This window comes from Triticum urartu, chromosome 3 (genome assembly GCF_003073215.2).
Source record: "Triticum urartu cultivar G1812 chromosome 3, Tu2.1, whole genome shotgun sequence".
NCBI lineage: Eukaryota > Viridiplantae > Streptophyta > Magnoliopsida > Poales > Poaceae > Triticum > Triticum urartu.
This window is the reverse complement of record NC_053024.1, coordinates 696,796,282-696,813,126: the sequence shown is the minus strand read 5'-3', so window position 1 is coordinate 696,813,126 and position 16,845 is coordinate 696,796,282.

Sequence of the window (16,845 nt, the reverse complement as noted above, 5' to 3'; positions counted from 1 at the left end):
AAGTTGTTCCAAGAGAGCAACAAAGTGCTTCTTGGATTTTCCCTTAAGTTTGTCCATAAAGGCCTCAAACTCATTTGTCTCCACATTCGCTCCCTCAAGTTCATTAATGCTTTCCGTCGGAGAAGGATGATTAATGATGGTAGTTTTGATGTTGGGGGTTACCTTGTTGGTGGCTTTAGCCATGAGGCATTTGGCGGTGATGCTCTCATTGGGTGAGTCAAAGAGGGACACCCGTGGAGTCGTCGCAATGGCAACGGAGGCCATGGCAACCGACTCATCACCTTCATCATCGTCGTCATCCTCATTGTACTCTTCTTGTACCACCAATGCCTTGGGAGGAGTCTTCTTGGTGAAGTTGCTCTTGTTGGGGAATGACTTGGCCTTGTCCTTTCGGATGAGCTTGCCACCATTGTCTTCCCTCTTCTCATACGGGCACTCCGCAACAAAATGACTCACGTTGCCACAATTGTAGCAAGTCCTTACACGTTGCTTGCTCTTCGTGCCACTTGAGTTGTTCTTGTTAAAGTTTGGCCTCGAGTTTTTCTTGCTCCAAAATTGCCTTGAAGCGAGTGCCATGTGTTCATGATATGCATACTTCGTATCCTCGGGGTTGCTCTCCTCTTCTTCCTCTTCTTCTTCTTCTTCAATGAAGAGCTTGGCCTTCAATGCAAGGTTGGGATTCTTTGCCCTTTGAGAACGAAGCACCGCATTGTCGGCGGTCTTGTCCAAAATTTTCATGGCCACAAACTCATCCAACACTTCGCTTGAGGTTAAAGTGTGGAAGTCCGGTCTTTGAGGAATGACGGAGGACATGGCCTTGTGGTAGGGCATCATTGCCTTGAGGAATTTGCGCTTGATCCAATTGTCATCCGTGTCCTTGCTCCCGTGATCTCGGAGTGAGACCGCGAGTTTGGTTACCCTCCGATAAAGCTCATGAGGTTCTTCATCTTCTTTCATTGCAAACTCATCGGCCTCATCTTGCACCACTTCATAGTTGGAGCGTTGAATGCTTGCGCTTCCCCGGTAGAGGGAGACAACACAAATCCATGCGTCTTTGGCCAAGGCGAAGGGCCGAAGATGAGGTAGGTCTTCGGGTGGGATTGCATCTTGAATGATGAAGAGAGCATTCTCATTGAATTGATTATCCGTGGCTTCTCGAGGAGTGAAGTTGCTTGGATCATGCGGATAGAAACCTTCTTCAATGATTCTCCAAAGGTTAGTGTTCACATGATTTAAATGACGTTTAAAGCGGTAAACCCAAGAATCAAATCCTCATTTTTCACAATCTTAGGGGGAGGACCGGCATGATTCAAATGAGTGGAAGGAACCGGTCCACCATAAACAAGTGGTGGTTCCACATGAGCAAAGATGCCGGTGCCATTTTTACCACTAGAAGAAGGAGCCTTTTCACTACTAGCTTCCCCCTTGTCGAAGATAGCATCCGTCACCTTGTCGGTGGGGTCACCCACTTTCAACAGTGCGGTGGATAGTTTAAGCCCCTCAAGAAATTTAGTAAACATGCTTTCAACCTCGGTCGTCATGGAGGTTTTCAATGTCTCCAAGGCCACATTGAACTCCTCACGGGAGACCGAGGTTCCCCCATCGCCCGTAGACGAGGTCGGATTCACACCGGAGTGTTCCTCCATAGCGTCTACAGTATCAACCATACTCTTTGGACGGTAAATTCCTTCATAAAGAGACGAGGCTCTGATACCAATTAAAAGGATCGATATGGTTGACTAGAGGGGGGGGGGGTGAATAGGCAACTACCAATTTTTAACTTTTCTTTACCAAATTAAACTTTGCATCAAAGTAGGTTGTCTAGATGTGCAACTAGGTGAGCAACCTATATGATGCAATAACAACAAGCATACAAGCAAGCAAGAGAAGTAACACTAAAGAGCTTGCACAAGTAAAGGTGAGAGATAACCAAGAGTGGATCCGGTGAAGACGAGGATGTGTTACCGAAGTTCCTTCCTTTTGAGGGGAAGTACGTCTCCGTTAGAGAGGTGTGGAGGCACAATGCTCCCCAAGAAGCCACTAGGGCCACCGTATTCTCCTCACACCCTCACACCCTCACACAATGCGAGATGCCGTGATTCCACTATTGGTGCCCTTGAAGGTGGCAACCGGACCTTTACAAACAAGGTTGGGGCAATCTCCACAACTTAATCGGAGGCCCCCAACAATACCACGAAGCTTCACCACAATGGACTATGGCTCCGTGGTGACCTCAACCGTCTAGGGTGCTCAAACACCCAAGAGTAACAAGATCCGCTAGGGATGAGTGGGGGAATCGAAAATCCCTTGGTGGAAGTGTAGATCGGGGCCTTCTCAACCACTCCCGAGCAAATCAACAAGTTTGATTGGCTAGAGAGATAGATCAGGCGAAAATGGAGCTTGGAGCATTAATGGAGCTTGAGCATTAATGGAGCTTGAGGGGGAAGAGGTAGGTCAAAAGGGAAGAAGGGGACCCTCTTTTATAGTGGGGGCAACAATCCAACCGTTGCCCCACCAACCAGCCCCGCACAGGGCAGTAGTACCACTAAAGGGGGGCGGTACTACCGTTGAGCCAGCGGTACTGCCGCTCCAGCTAGTGGTACTGGCGCGCAGAGAAGAGCAGCAGGGATCTGGACCCAGCGCGGTACTACCGCGGTGGTAAGGGCGGTACTACCGCTCCGAAACGGTACTACCGCCTCTACTGCCGCAACTAGTGCCGCAAAACCCGACACGAGAAAAAGAGCCCTCGAGTCGAGGCGGTAGGAGCCAGACACCCCAGCGGTAGTACAGCTGCGGGGTCACCGGCGGTACTACCGCTGCGGAGCGGTACTGCCGCCTGTGACCCTTCGGCGGTACTACCGCTGGGACACAGACAAGAGAGAGAGAAGATCTCTCCGTTGAGGCTGAGGACGAGGCGGTGGTGCCAGGCAGGCCAGTGGTAGTACTGCTGTGGAGTCACCGACGGTACTACCGCTGCGGAGCGGTACTGCCGCTGGTGACTCCTCAACCGTACTTCCGCTGGGTTGCGCGGTACTACCGCTGGAACCCAGACATGACATAGAAAGAGAAGAGATCTCTCTCCAATGAAGTGGAAGAGCTCTGAGGGTGAGAAGCTGATGTGTACGTGTTGATTCCACCAAGCAATACCCCAGCGGACCCCCTCTTGATAGTACGGTGCCCTCTACGCAACTAGTCCACAGAAAGAGAAACGAAAGAGCTACACCGTCTTGAATGACACTCCAAAGGGAAGAAAACGTCTCGTGCCAAGGATGAATCTGTGAACTACTCAAAGCACATGATTAGTCCGCAAACATGTTGTCATCAATCACCAAAACTACCTCGAGAGAGATATGCCTCAACACCGGGGCTGGCGAGGCCGAAGCAGGCAAGGCCGGGGTGGAGAAAGAGCGCGCGTGGCCGGGGCAGAGGTGGAGTGGCGCGGAGCGGCCGGGGCAGAGGCGGAGCGTGCGTGGCCGAAGCGTCTGCCTCGGCGAGTTCCTGGACGGGGAGCTCCTCCGGCTGCTCCCCAGGCGCGAGCAGCAGCGGCCAGGCCACGGGCAGGCGCAGGCACGGCCACGGGCGCGGCCACGGGCTCCTGTGGTGACTCCGCGGTCTGCCTGTGGGGGTGGGGGGGGGGCAACGACTGGAAGAGATTTGAAACCCGGAGTAAAATTCTCGCCGGCAGCCCCCCAGGCGGCGAGAAAAATGCCTCCTGGGGAGGCCAACGACTGGAGATGCTCTAACATCCCAAATTTTCAATTTGAATGTTATACATACTAGATCAATGATGGCACGCGTTGCCGCGCCCGTCTATGACTTCAATAATATGATAGGAATTTCTCTAAATATGTAGACCCCAGAAATGCATTTAGATTTTAGAGATATTGCATGGCATGTAGAAAGTTTTAAGAAAATCTTGAACGTTCGATATGCCCAGACAAATTTCATAGTTGGAAGCCCAAATGTTTAGCACCAAATATCATGTATCTATTATCTATTACATGAATAAGAAAACAAAAATCACGACAAACATGGTCCCTTCCTTAAGGAGATCCAAATTTCAACCAGAAAAGCAAAACAATAATTGGAAATGTAAGATATAATATTACGTTTGTACTGACACATGCAATGGAACAAACTTTATCATGGTTCAAAATTACACATCTCATGCAACATAACATAATATATAAACAAAAATTGTATGTAGGTAATCCCACTCCAGGATGAATATCCCTGCAATAGCTCATCCAAGTGGTGATTAAGTATAAGAGGATTCCAATAAACACAGGATGGGCAAACACGTAAGCTCAATGTAACCAACGCATAAAAAATGACAGCGCACATGAAACATTCTTTGTATAACCTTGGAGAAGCTTCTGTTACATCGTCTTATCTCTCGTCCATTGTAAAACATTGATAGGGAATTCGAGAATTAAAAATAACACAAACAATATATATTGCTTAGGCGTAAATGTTGCTTTCCCCTAGCTATAATAATGAAGAAGTTGGAGATGGCATTACTTCACGTGAACAATTAGGCAAGGCTCGAATAGCAAGTAATTGCCTCAATATGGTACCACCATACTAATCTTTCTAGTTGTGGACCTGCCAAAATGATGATTGAAACATGGAATGGGGAAATGTGAAAATCAACCAGTAAAATAAAAATGGCATGTCACTCAATGCCAAAGACATCTCCATAAATTAAGCTAACATGGCAACTTATTTCGTGGGGATAAAAAGTTTTCCTCTCTCTGTGGCATCCGAGCTACCTTGTGTGCCCTCACAATGCAAAATTTAAAAATTGTACTGGTATGCATGTAACATCCCCTTGAATTAAACGGAGGATTATTTACTGTATTAACCTGAATTACTTCATTACTGGTGACACAATATACAATGGGTCAGAAATCAAGTGGGCTTACCTCAGATGGAAATTTCTCATCCCCTGTATCATGCTTTCACAGTTTTCTCTCAAGCATGAGCTTCGTTTCCACCACTAATTGATATGAAGGGAAGCTTTTTTGTTATATGAAATTTTCCACAGTAAAGATATCAGCAATAGTGATCAGTCAAATAGTAATCAATAACTAACATAATATTTGAGTAGATGTTAAGCTGCAGTCATGTTGATAATACCAAGCTACGAGCAACATCTAACATGTAATTGTTGCAGAAGATATATTATGGGGCATTGTGACCTACATGTTCTATGCATTGGAATTTGTCAGTTATCAACCAAAGTGAGCATAGCAGACCTTGTAGCTATGCATTTATCTTCATCTACCCTATAAAATGGTCCCCCAACAACAGTACAAATACACCACTACTACTGTGGTGGCAAGAAAGTCAAGATTAGCCAAGTAGGAATACCAAACTGAAGAGTCCCTCCGTTGGTCAACGCGTTTCAAAAAAGACTTTGCAAACTGCATTGACTATCTGCAAAAAAATAGATAAAATCATCTCAGTTCTTCACAGGCAAAAAAAGATTGACACATGTTTTTCTCAGTCTACCAACAAAATAACTGATTGCTTCATATGAGGTACATTCCTAAATTCATGTGTAATCATAATCATGCATAAAATAAGTTATGTGTCATGGCAGGCAATGTGATTAGAGATGGCAAAGAAGTGGTTCCGTGTCGCCATCGGATGGTTTCTAGAGTGATTTGCCGTAGCCATCTTGTGTTGAATCAACAATAACAGACACAATTGAGGAGCGGAGATACAGAGGGCATGAGCCACCACGGTCGTTGTAATCTGATTGTTTCAGGGCTCCTGTGTTATAAGACCATCAAATCAACTACTCACAAATTCCCCCTCAAAAACAAAACTACTCACAGGTTAAGCAGATCCCAATTTCAAATCATCCGATGAGTGGGTAAGCTGAGGTGCCGTGTTGGCATGCTTCTGGGTACCGACTGGAACATGAGGCATCGGCACAATCTCTAACCAGATCGGCAAGAAACAGGTCAGGAGCGGGCCGGCGGAGGAGCGAGACGATGGGTTGGGTCAGGAGGAGGTGCGAGGGAAAGAGACCTTGCAGGTGGCGCCTTGAGGTCGGGCGATGGTGACGCTTCCTGGCTACAGCCGCCCCGTCGCCCCCAAATCGATTGACAACCGGGATAGGACGGATGTACCAGCGAAGGATCTTCATGTTCACCAAGTATTTCTTCCTTTTCTGCCGTACGGAATGGTAGCGTGAGAGGGATATCTCTAGATCGGATCAAAGGAAGCGAGGCGGCGCACGGAGGGCGTCGAGCGAAGCGGCAGGGTCGGCGTTCGGTGTTTTTTCCCTCTGTGATATTTAAATGGGCTTCGTGCGAGAGTTATGGCCCAATTAACCACGACCCCCCAATTTTGTCGCGGGAGCAGCTGCTCACTCCAGTCATGAGAAGTACCGCAGCTAGTTTGATTGGATGGCCGAAAACGCTGAAAAATATAGATCGAACGGCTGTGAATGCTAATGCCCTGAGATGGCTAGATTAGTGCTCAGTTTTAATATTTCTAAATGTCATCATATGCATATCATATTTTATTTGCATTTTGTTTGCGATCCTAGAAATCCTAAGTAACTCAAGGACCCATGGGGAGAGTTGGGGATTCCATTTATTTTCATATTTAAATTTTTTCAAATTTGAAAAGAGGATCATTTTGGTTTAATAATTTTTCTCTCCGAAATATTTCGGATATTAAAATAAAAGAGAGAAGATAATATGACTTCTTCGAAAAGAGAGAAATATTTGAGGAAAGATTTTTAAAATCCAATAAAAAATTTATTTGGATTTTATTCGAGATTTTATTTGAAAATTGCAATTTTAGGCCAGAAAAATGTTCACTTTGTTCTAAATATTTTGTATAGACGGTGAAAATTGTTTTTGGCATTTTTTAGAAATTTTGTTATGTTTATTTAGGATTTTTCTTTGGCAGAATTTATTAAAAGAAGTTCTGGGCCGGCCCGAGCCGAGCCGGGCCAAGCCCAGCCGCGCCGCCGCCTTGCCCGCGTCGCCCGCCGTGGAGTCGCCGGACTCCGGAAGGAGTCCGGCTCGCCGCCGCCTCGCCTACCCCCTCTCCAAGTCGGAGAACCCGGGGGGGAGCCTTTATAAGCAGCCCCGAGGCCGCCGCCTCCTCCTCGTCTCGCCACCGCAGCCCCGCCGCCGCCTAGCGCTGCCACCCCTGCCGCTAGCCGCGTCGCGCCGCCGCCTCCCCGCACCATCGCCCCGCCTCGCCGCCGACGCCCGACGCCGGAGCCGTCGGATCTCGACGCCGGTTTTCTCCGGTTAAACGGTATATAAAACCGTTCGGTTTTTCCGGTTTATTTTTTTAGATCGGTTTAGGTTAGATCGGTTTTTTTAATTTGTTTGTTAATTAGCGAACGTTCATCAGATTAGTTTCTGTAACGAACGAATTCCTTCGTTTAGTTCTGTTAGCGAACGTTCGTTCGTTAGTCTTCTTATTTTTATTTTATTTTTTGGCCAGGGACCTATTCGCGATTATTTTTATCGCAGATTAGCCCCTAATCTTCAAACCCTCGTAGTTTTGCAACCGTTCATCCAAATCCAGTGAAACCAGCGCCAAAATCTTTGTCTCGAACCCCTCTTTCCAGTTAATCAACCTGAACATGGTTTTGACAATTTAAAATTTGATTGCAAGCAGATTTGAACTTGAACTTCTTTTGATCGTAGTTTCGGTTTCATAGCTCCGTTTCGATTGTTTCTTTTTGCAAATCGAAGCACTTCAGTTGAACTTTCAGTTTGGACTTTCTCATATAAGTTTTACCCTTGGATCTATGCTTGAGTGCTTATGTATGCTATTGTTTGTTTGCGATAGAATTCCCGGAGTGCGAAGCGTGCTATGATGACCCACAAGTATAGGGGATCTATCGTAGTGCTTTCGATAAGTAAGAGTGTCCAACCCAACGAGGAACAGAAGGAAATGACAAGCGGTTTTCAGTAAGGTATTCTCTGCAAGCAGTGAAATTATCGGTAACAGGTAGTTTTGTGATAAGGTAATTTGTAACGGGTAACAAGTAATGAAAGTAAATAAGGTGCAGCAAGATGGCCCAATCCTTTTTGTAGAAAAGGAAAAGCCTGGAAAAACTCTTATATAGAGAAAAGCACTCCCGAGGACACATGTGAATTATCGTCAAGCTAGTTTTCATCACACTCATATGATTTGCGTTCGTTACTTTAATAATTTGGTATGTGGGTGGACCGGTGCTTGGGTGCTGCTCTTTCTTGGACAATCATCCCACTTATGATTAACCCCTATTGCAAGCATCCGCAACTACAAAAGAAGTATTAAGGTAAACCTAACCATAGCATGAAACATATGGATCCAAATCAGCCCCTTACGAAGCAACTCATAAACTAGGGTTTAAACTTCTGTCACTCTAGCAACCCATCATCTACTTATTACTTCCCAATGCCTTCCTCTAGGCCCAAACAATGGTGAAGTGTCATGTAGTCGACGTTCACATAACACCACTAGAGGAAAGACAACATACATCTCATCAAAATATCAAACGAATACCAAATTCACATGACTACTTATAGCAAGACTTCTCCCATGTCCTCAGGAACAAATGTAACTACTCACAAATCAAATTCATGATCATAATCAGAGGGGGTATTAATATGCATAAAGGATCTGAACATATGATCTTCCACCAAATAAACCAACTAGCATCAACTATAAGGAGTAATCAACACTACTAGCAACCCACATGTACCAATCTGAGGCTCTGGAACAAAGATTGGATACAAGAGATGAACTAGGGTTTTAGAGGAGATGGTGCTGGTGAAGATGTTGATGGAGATTGACCCCCTCCCGATGAGAGGATCATTGGAGATGATAATGGCGATGATTTCCTCCTCCCGAAGGGAAGTTTCCCTGGCAGAACAGCTCTGCCGGAGCCCTAGATTGGTTCCGCCAAGGTCCCGCCTCGTGGCGACGGAGTTTCTTCCCGAATGATTGCTTATGATTTTTTTTCCAGGGTAAAATACTTCATATAGCAGAAGATGGGCACCGGAGGCCTGCCAGGGGGCCCACGAGGCAGGGGGCGCGCCCAGGGGGTAGGGCGCGCCCCCACCCTCGTGGATGGTGGGTGATACGTCTCCAACGTATCTATAATTTTTGATTGCTCCATGCTATATTATCTACTGTTTTGGACTATATTGGGCTTTATTTTCCACTTTTATATTATTTTTGGGACGAACCTATTAACCGGAGGCCCATCCCAGAATTGCTGTTTTTTGCCTATTTCAGTGTTTCGAAGAAACAGAATATCAAACGGAGTCCAAACAGAAAAATCCTTTTTGGAACGTGATTTTCTTCTCGGATAAGACCCAGGAGACTTGGACCCTACTCCAAGAAGTATCGGAGGCGGTCACGAGGGTAGGGGGCGCCCCCCCCTACAGGGCGCGCCCCCTGCCTCGTGGGCCCCTCGGTGCTCCACCGACGTACTCCTTCCTCCTATATATACCCACGCACCCCAAACGATCAGAACAGGAGCCAAAAACCTAATTCCACCGCCATAACTTTCTGTATCCACGAGATCCCATCTTGGGCCTTGTTCCGGAGCTCCACCGGAGAAGGCCGTCATCACGGAGGGCTTCTACATCATCATAGCCCCTCCGATGAAGTGTGAGTAGTTTACCTCAGACCTTCGGGTCCATAGTTAGTAGCTAGATGGCTTCTTCTCTCTTTTTGGATCTCAATACAATGTTCTCCCCCTCTCTTGTGGAGATCTATTTGATGTAATCTTCTTCTTTTGCGGTGTGTTTGTTGAGATCGATGAATTGTGGGTTTATGATCAAGTCTATCTATGAACAATATTTGAATCTTCTCTGAATTCTTTTATGTATGATTGGTTATCTTTGCAAGTCTCTTCGAATTATCCGTTTCGTTTGGCCAACTAGATTGGTAGTTCTTGCCATGGGAGAAGTTCTTAGCTTTGGGTTGATCTTGCGGTGTTCTTTCCCAGTGACAGAAGGGGCAGCAAGACACGCATTGTATCATTGTCATCGAGGATAACAAGATGGGGTTTATTTCATATTGCATGAATTTATCTCTCTACATCATGTCGTCTTGCTTAAAGCGTTACTCTATTTTTAACTTAATACTCTAGATGCATGCTGGATAGCGGTCGATGAGTGGAGTAATAGTAGTAGACGCATAATCGTTTCGATCTACTTGTCACGGACGTGATGCCTATATACATGATCATGCCTAGATATTCTCATAACTATGCTCAATTCTGTCAATTGCTCAACAGTAATTTGTTCACCCACCGTAGAAAACTTATGCTCTCGAGAGAAGCCACTAGTGAAACCTATGGCCGCCGGGTCTATTCTCATCATATCAATCTCCATCACTTTAATCTTGTTTTGTTTTTACTTTGCCTTTTACTTTTCACTTTGCATCTTTATATCAAAAATACCAAAAATATTATCTATTGGATCTCACTTCCGTAAGTGACCGTGAAGGGATTGACAACCCCTAATCGCGTTGGTTGCGTTGAGCTCTTTGTGTTGTGTAGGTACGAGGGACTTGCGCGTGGCCTCCTACTGGATTGATACCTTGGTTCTCAAAAACTGAGGGAAATACTTACGCTACTCTGCTGCATCATCCCTTCCTCTTCGGGGAAAACCAACGCAAGCTCAAGACATAGCAATAAGGATTTCTGGCGCCGTTGCCGGGGAGTCTACGCAAAAAGTCAATATACCAAGTACCCATCACAATCCCTATCTCCTGCATTACATTAGTTGCCATTTGCCTCTCGTTTTCCTCTCCCCCACTTCACCCTTGCCGTTTTATTCGCCCTCTCTTTCTTCTTCCCCTTCTCCTTCTCCGTTTGCCTTTTTCTCGCCTGTCTTCCCGTTGCCATGGCCGAATCAAAAAGAACAAAGGGTCCTTTCCAAGGTCTTAGTACCCTGGATGATCTCTCTATCCTCTCTAAACTCAGAAATAATGATGCTATTGAGAGACCCACCGGGGTCACCAATGAGAGTTTAAATAATCTTGATGAAGATGACTCTGGAATTTTTCGCTATTTAATTGATGAGTCTTTAAAAGATGCTTGGGATAGGTTATTAAGGATTAGGGCTAGCTATATACCATAATATCAAATTGAGGTTTACTTAAAAGGTTTTTATGTCGAATTACCTACCTCTTTTAAACAATTGCTAGATTCTATTTTTGAAGAGGGTTTTCTTGAAGGGGATGCTATAGATACTTATGAAAGGATGAAAACTATATTTGGGCACCCCATGAATGATAAAGTTGAATCTACCACCCTCTTATGCTTCTATCAAAACGAAATTATCAAAGAGATGAAATCTAGTATAGATGCAAATTTCCGTAACGTGCTTAATCTTACTTCATCCATTAATGGCCATGTGCTTTCCCAAAATAGGAGAATAAATGCCATAGAAAGGAAATTTTCTCTTTTCTTTCCTAATGCCAAAGATGGCAATACCTAGATCTATCCTCGCTTTTATGCCTAGCTAGGGGCGTTAAACGATAGCGCTTGTTGGGAGGCAACCCAATATTTTTTTTTGTTTTTTGTGTTTTTCTTCTGTTAGGGAATAAATAACCCATCTACCCTCTGTTTGATGTGGTTTTGTGTTTTAATTAGTGTTTGTGCCAAGCTAGACCTATTGGATCTTCTTGGATGATAGTTATTTGATCTTGCTGTAATTTCCAGCAACTTTGCGTTCAGTGCCCGAATTACTAAAAATCATCAGAACGTGATAACATACTGATTCCAATTTCTGCTGATCAATGAACAAATTATCTAGGTCGTCTAATTTTGGTAGATTTTTTGGAGTTCCAGAAGTTTGTGTTAGTTACAGATTACTACAGACCGTTCTGTTTTTGACAGATTCTGTTTTTCGTGTGTTGTTTGCTTATTTTGATGAATCTATGGTTAGTAAAATAGTTTATAATCCATAGATAAGTTGGAATACAGTAGGTTTAACACCAAAATAAATAAAGAATGAGTTCATTACAGTACCTTGAAGTGGTTTTATGTTTTCTTTCTCTAACGGAGCTCACGAGATTTCTATTGAGTTTTGTGTTGTGAAGTTTTCAAGTTTTGGGTGAGTTCTTTTGATGGATTATGTAACAAGGAGTGGCAAGAGCCTAAGCTTGGGGATGCCCATGGCACCCCCAAGATAATCCAAGGACACCAAAAAGTCAAAGCTTGGGGATGCCCCGGAAGGCATCCCCTCTTTCGTCCACTTCCATCGGTAATTTACTTGGAGCTATATTTTTATTCACCAACATGATATGTGTTTTGCTTGGAGCGTCTTGTATTATTTGTGTCTTTGTTTGTTAGTGTGCCACAATCATCCTTGCTGTACACACCTTTTGAGAGAGCCATACTTGAATTGAAATTTGATAGAATACTCTATGTGCTTCACTTAAATCTTTTGAGCTATGTAGTTTTGCTCTATGCACTTCACTTATATCTTTTGAGCGTTATAATTTTTCCTCTATGTGCTTCACTTAGATCTTTTAGAGCACGGTGGTGGTTTTTTTAAAGAAATTATTGATCTCTCATGCCTCACTTAAATTATTTTGAGAGTCTTAATAGCATGGTAATTTGCTTAATATAAATATGCTTGGTGTTCAAGATATGTGAAATTTTCTTTTGAGTGCGTTGAATACTAAGAGAAGATTGAAGCATGATAATTGTTTTGAGATATGGTGGTGATAATATTAGAGTTATGCTAGTTTAGTAGTTGTGAATTTAAAGAATACTTGTGTTAAAGTTTGTGATTCACGTAGCATGCACGTATGGTGAACCGTTATATGATGAAGTCGGAGCATAATTTATTTATTGATTGTCTTCCTTATGAGTGGCGGTCGGGGACGAGCGATGGTCTTTTCCTACCAATCTATCCCCCTAGGAGCATGCGCGTAATACTTTGCTTTGATAACTTCTAGATTTTTGCAATAAGTATATGAGTTCTTTATGACTAATGTTGAGTCCATGGATTATATGCACTTTTTCCCATCCTTCCACCATTGCTAGCCTCTCTAATACCGCGCACCTTTCGCCGGTATCATACACCCACCATATACCTTCCTCAAAACATCCACCATACCTACCTATCATGGCATTTCCATAGCCATTCCGAGATATATTGCCATGCAACTTTCCACCGTTCCGTTTATTATGAAACGCTCCATCATTGTCATATTGCTAGCATGATCATGTAGTTGACATCGTATTTGTGGCAAAGCCACCATTCATAATTCTTTCATACATGTCACTCTTGATTCATTGCATATCCCGGTACACCGCCGGAGGCATTCATATAGAGTCATATTTGTTCTAAGTATCGAGTTGTAATTGTTGAGTTGTAAGAAAAATAAAAGTGTGATGATCATCATTTTCTAGAGCATTGTCCCAAGTGAGGAAAGGATGATGGAGACTATGATTCCCCCATAAGTCGGGATGAGACTCCGGACAAAAAAAGAGGCCATAAAAAGAGAAAAAGGCCCAAATAAAAAAAATGAGAGAAAAAGAGAGAAGGGACAATGTTACTATCCTTTTACCACAGTTGTGCTTCAAAGTAGCACCATGATCTTCATGATAGAGAGTCTCTCGTTATGTCACTTTCATATACTAGTGGGAATTTTTCATTATAGAACTTGGCTTGTATATTCCAATGATGGGCTTCCTCAAATTGCCTTAGGTCTTCGTGAGCAAGCGAGTTGGATGCACACCCACTTAGTTTCTTTTGATGAGCTTTCATATACTTATAGCTCTAGTGCATCCATTGCATGGCAATCCCTACTCACTCACATTGATATCTATTGATGGGCCTCTCCATAGCCCGTTGATACGCCTAGTTGATGTGAGACTATCTTCCCTCTTTTTGTCTTCTCCACAACCACCCTTCTATTCCACATAGTGCTATGTCCATGGCTCACGCTCATGTATTGCGTGAAGATTGAAAAAGTTTTGAAAAAGTTAGAGTATGAAACAATTGATTGGCTTGTCATCGGGGTTGTGCATGATTTAAATACTTTGTGTGGTGAAGATAGAGCATAGCCAGACTATATGATTTTGTAGGGATAACTTTCTTTGGCCCTGTTATTTTGAGAAGACATAATTACTTTATTAGTATGCTTGAAGTGTTATTATTCTTTATGTCAATATGAACTTTTGTCTTGAATCTTTCTAATCTGAATATCCATACCACAATTAAGAAATTTTGCATTGAAATTATGCCAAGTAGCACTCCGCATCAAAAATTCTCTTTTTATCATTTACCTACTCGAGGACGAGCGGGAATTAAGCTTGGGGATGCCTGATACATCTCCAACGTATCTATAATTTTTGATTGCTCCATGCTATATTATCTACTGTTTTGGACTATATTGGGCTTTATTTTCCACTTTTATATTATTTTTGGGATGAACCTATTAACCGGAGGCCCATCCCAGAATTGCTGTTTTTTGCCTATTTCAGTGTTTCGAAGAAACAAAATATCAAACGGAGTCCAAACAGAAAAATCCTTTTTGGAACGTGATTTTCTTCTCGGATAAGACCCAGGAGACTTGGACCCTACTCCAAGAAGTACCGGAGGCGGTCACGAGGGTAGGGGGCGCCCCCCTACAGGGCGTGCCCCCTGCCTCATGGGCCCCTCGGTGCTCCACCGACGTACTCCTTCCTCCTATATATACCCACGCACCCCAAACGATCAGAGCAGGAGCCAAAAACCTAATTCCACCGCCACAACTTTCTGTATCCACGAGATCCCATCTTGGGCCTTGTTTCGAAGCTCCGCCGGAGAAGGCCGTCATCACGGAGGGCTTCTACATCATCATAGCCCCTCCGATGAAGTGAGTAGTTTACCTCAGACCTTCGGGTCCATAGTTAGTAGCTAGATGGCTTCTTCTCTCTTTTTGGATCTCAATACAATGTTCTCCCCCTCTCTTGTGGAGATCTATTCGATGTAATCTTCTTCTTTTGCGGTGTGTTTGTTGAGACCGATGAATTGTGGGTTTATGATCAAGTCTATCTATGAACAATATTTGAATCTTCTCTGAATTCTTTTATGTATGATTGGTTATCTTTGCAAGTCTCTTCGAATTATCCGTTTGGTTTGGCCAACTAGATTGGTAGTTCTTGCCATGGGAGAAGTGCTTAGCTTTGGGTTGATCTTGCGGTGTTCTTTCCCAGTGACAGAAGGGGCAGCAAGACACGTATTGTATCATTGTCATCGAGGATAACAAGATGGGGTTTATTTCATATTGCATGAATTTATCTCTCTACATCATGTCGTCTTGCTTAAAGCGTTACTCTATTTTTAACTTAATACTCTAGATGCATGTTGGATAGCGGTCGATGAGTGGAGTAATAGTAGTAGATGTAGAATCGTTTCGATCTACTTGTCACGGACGTGATGCCTATATACATGATCATGCCTAGATATTCTCATAACTATGCTCAATTCTGTCAATTGCTCAACAGTAATTTGTTCACCCACTGTAGAAAACTTATGCTCTCGAGAGAAGCCACTAGTGAAACCTATGGCCCCCGGTTCTATTCTCATCATATCAATCTCCATCACTTTAATCTTGTTTTGTTTTTACTTTGCCTTTTACTTTTCACTTTGCATCTTTATATCAAAAATACCAAAAATATTATCTATCGGATCTCACTTCCGTAAGTGACCGTGAAGGGATTGACAACCCCTAATCGCGTTGGTTGCGTTGAGCTCTTTGTGTTGTGTAGGTACGAGGGACTTGCGTGTGGCCTCCTACTGGATTGATACCTTGGTTCTCAAAAACTGAGGGAAATACTTACGCTACTCTGCTGCATCATCCCTTCCTCTTCGGGGAAAACCAACGCAAGCTCAAGACGTAGCAGTGGGTGGCCCCCCTCTGGTACTTTCTTCGCTCAGTATTTTTTATTAATTCCAAAAATAACTTCCGTGGAGTTTCAGGACTTTTGGAGTTGTGCAGAATAGGTCTCTAATATTTGCTCCTTTTCCAGCGCAGAATTCCAGCTACCGACATCCTCCCTCTTCATGTAAACCTTGTAAAATAAGAGAGAATAAGCATAAGTATTGTGACATAACGTGTAATAACAGCCCATAATGCAATAAATATCGACATGAAAGCATGATGCAAAATGGACGTATCAACTCCCCCAAGCTTAGACCTCGCTTGTCCTGAAGCGGAAGCCGATAACGATAAATATGTCCACATGTTTAGAGATATAGGTGTCAATAAAATAAAATAAAATACGGACATGAAGGCATCATGATCATTCTTATAACAGCAACATATATGGATATTGTCATATGGTTTCTTATGCTCAAGTAATAATCTATTCACAATGTCAAGTATGAATCAGAAACTTCATTGAGAACTAACAAACTATGATCTCGGTCATTGAAGCAATTGTAATTTATCATAACATCGGAAAGAGTCAATATAAGAGCTTTTCAGCAAGTCCACATACTCAATTATAATTTAGTCTTTCACAATTGCTAACACTCACACAATACTTATGTGTATGGAGTGTTAATCGGACACAGAGAAAGATAGGGGCTTATAGTGTTGCCTCCCAACCTTTTACCTCAAGGGTAATGTCAACAATAATGATTCATGCTAACTTACATCCAATTGGATATATATATCAGGATCTTTCCAACACCAGGTGCTTGCCAAAGGATAAAATGTAAAAAGGAAAGGTGAGGATCACCATGACTCTTGTATAAGGTATAAGACAAGAATAAAAGATAGGCCCTTCGCAGAGGGAAGCATAGGTTGTCATGTGCTTTTAGGGTTGGATGCACGAAATCTTAATGCAAAAGAACG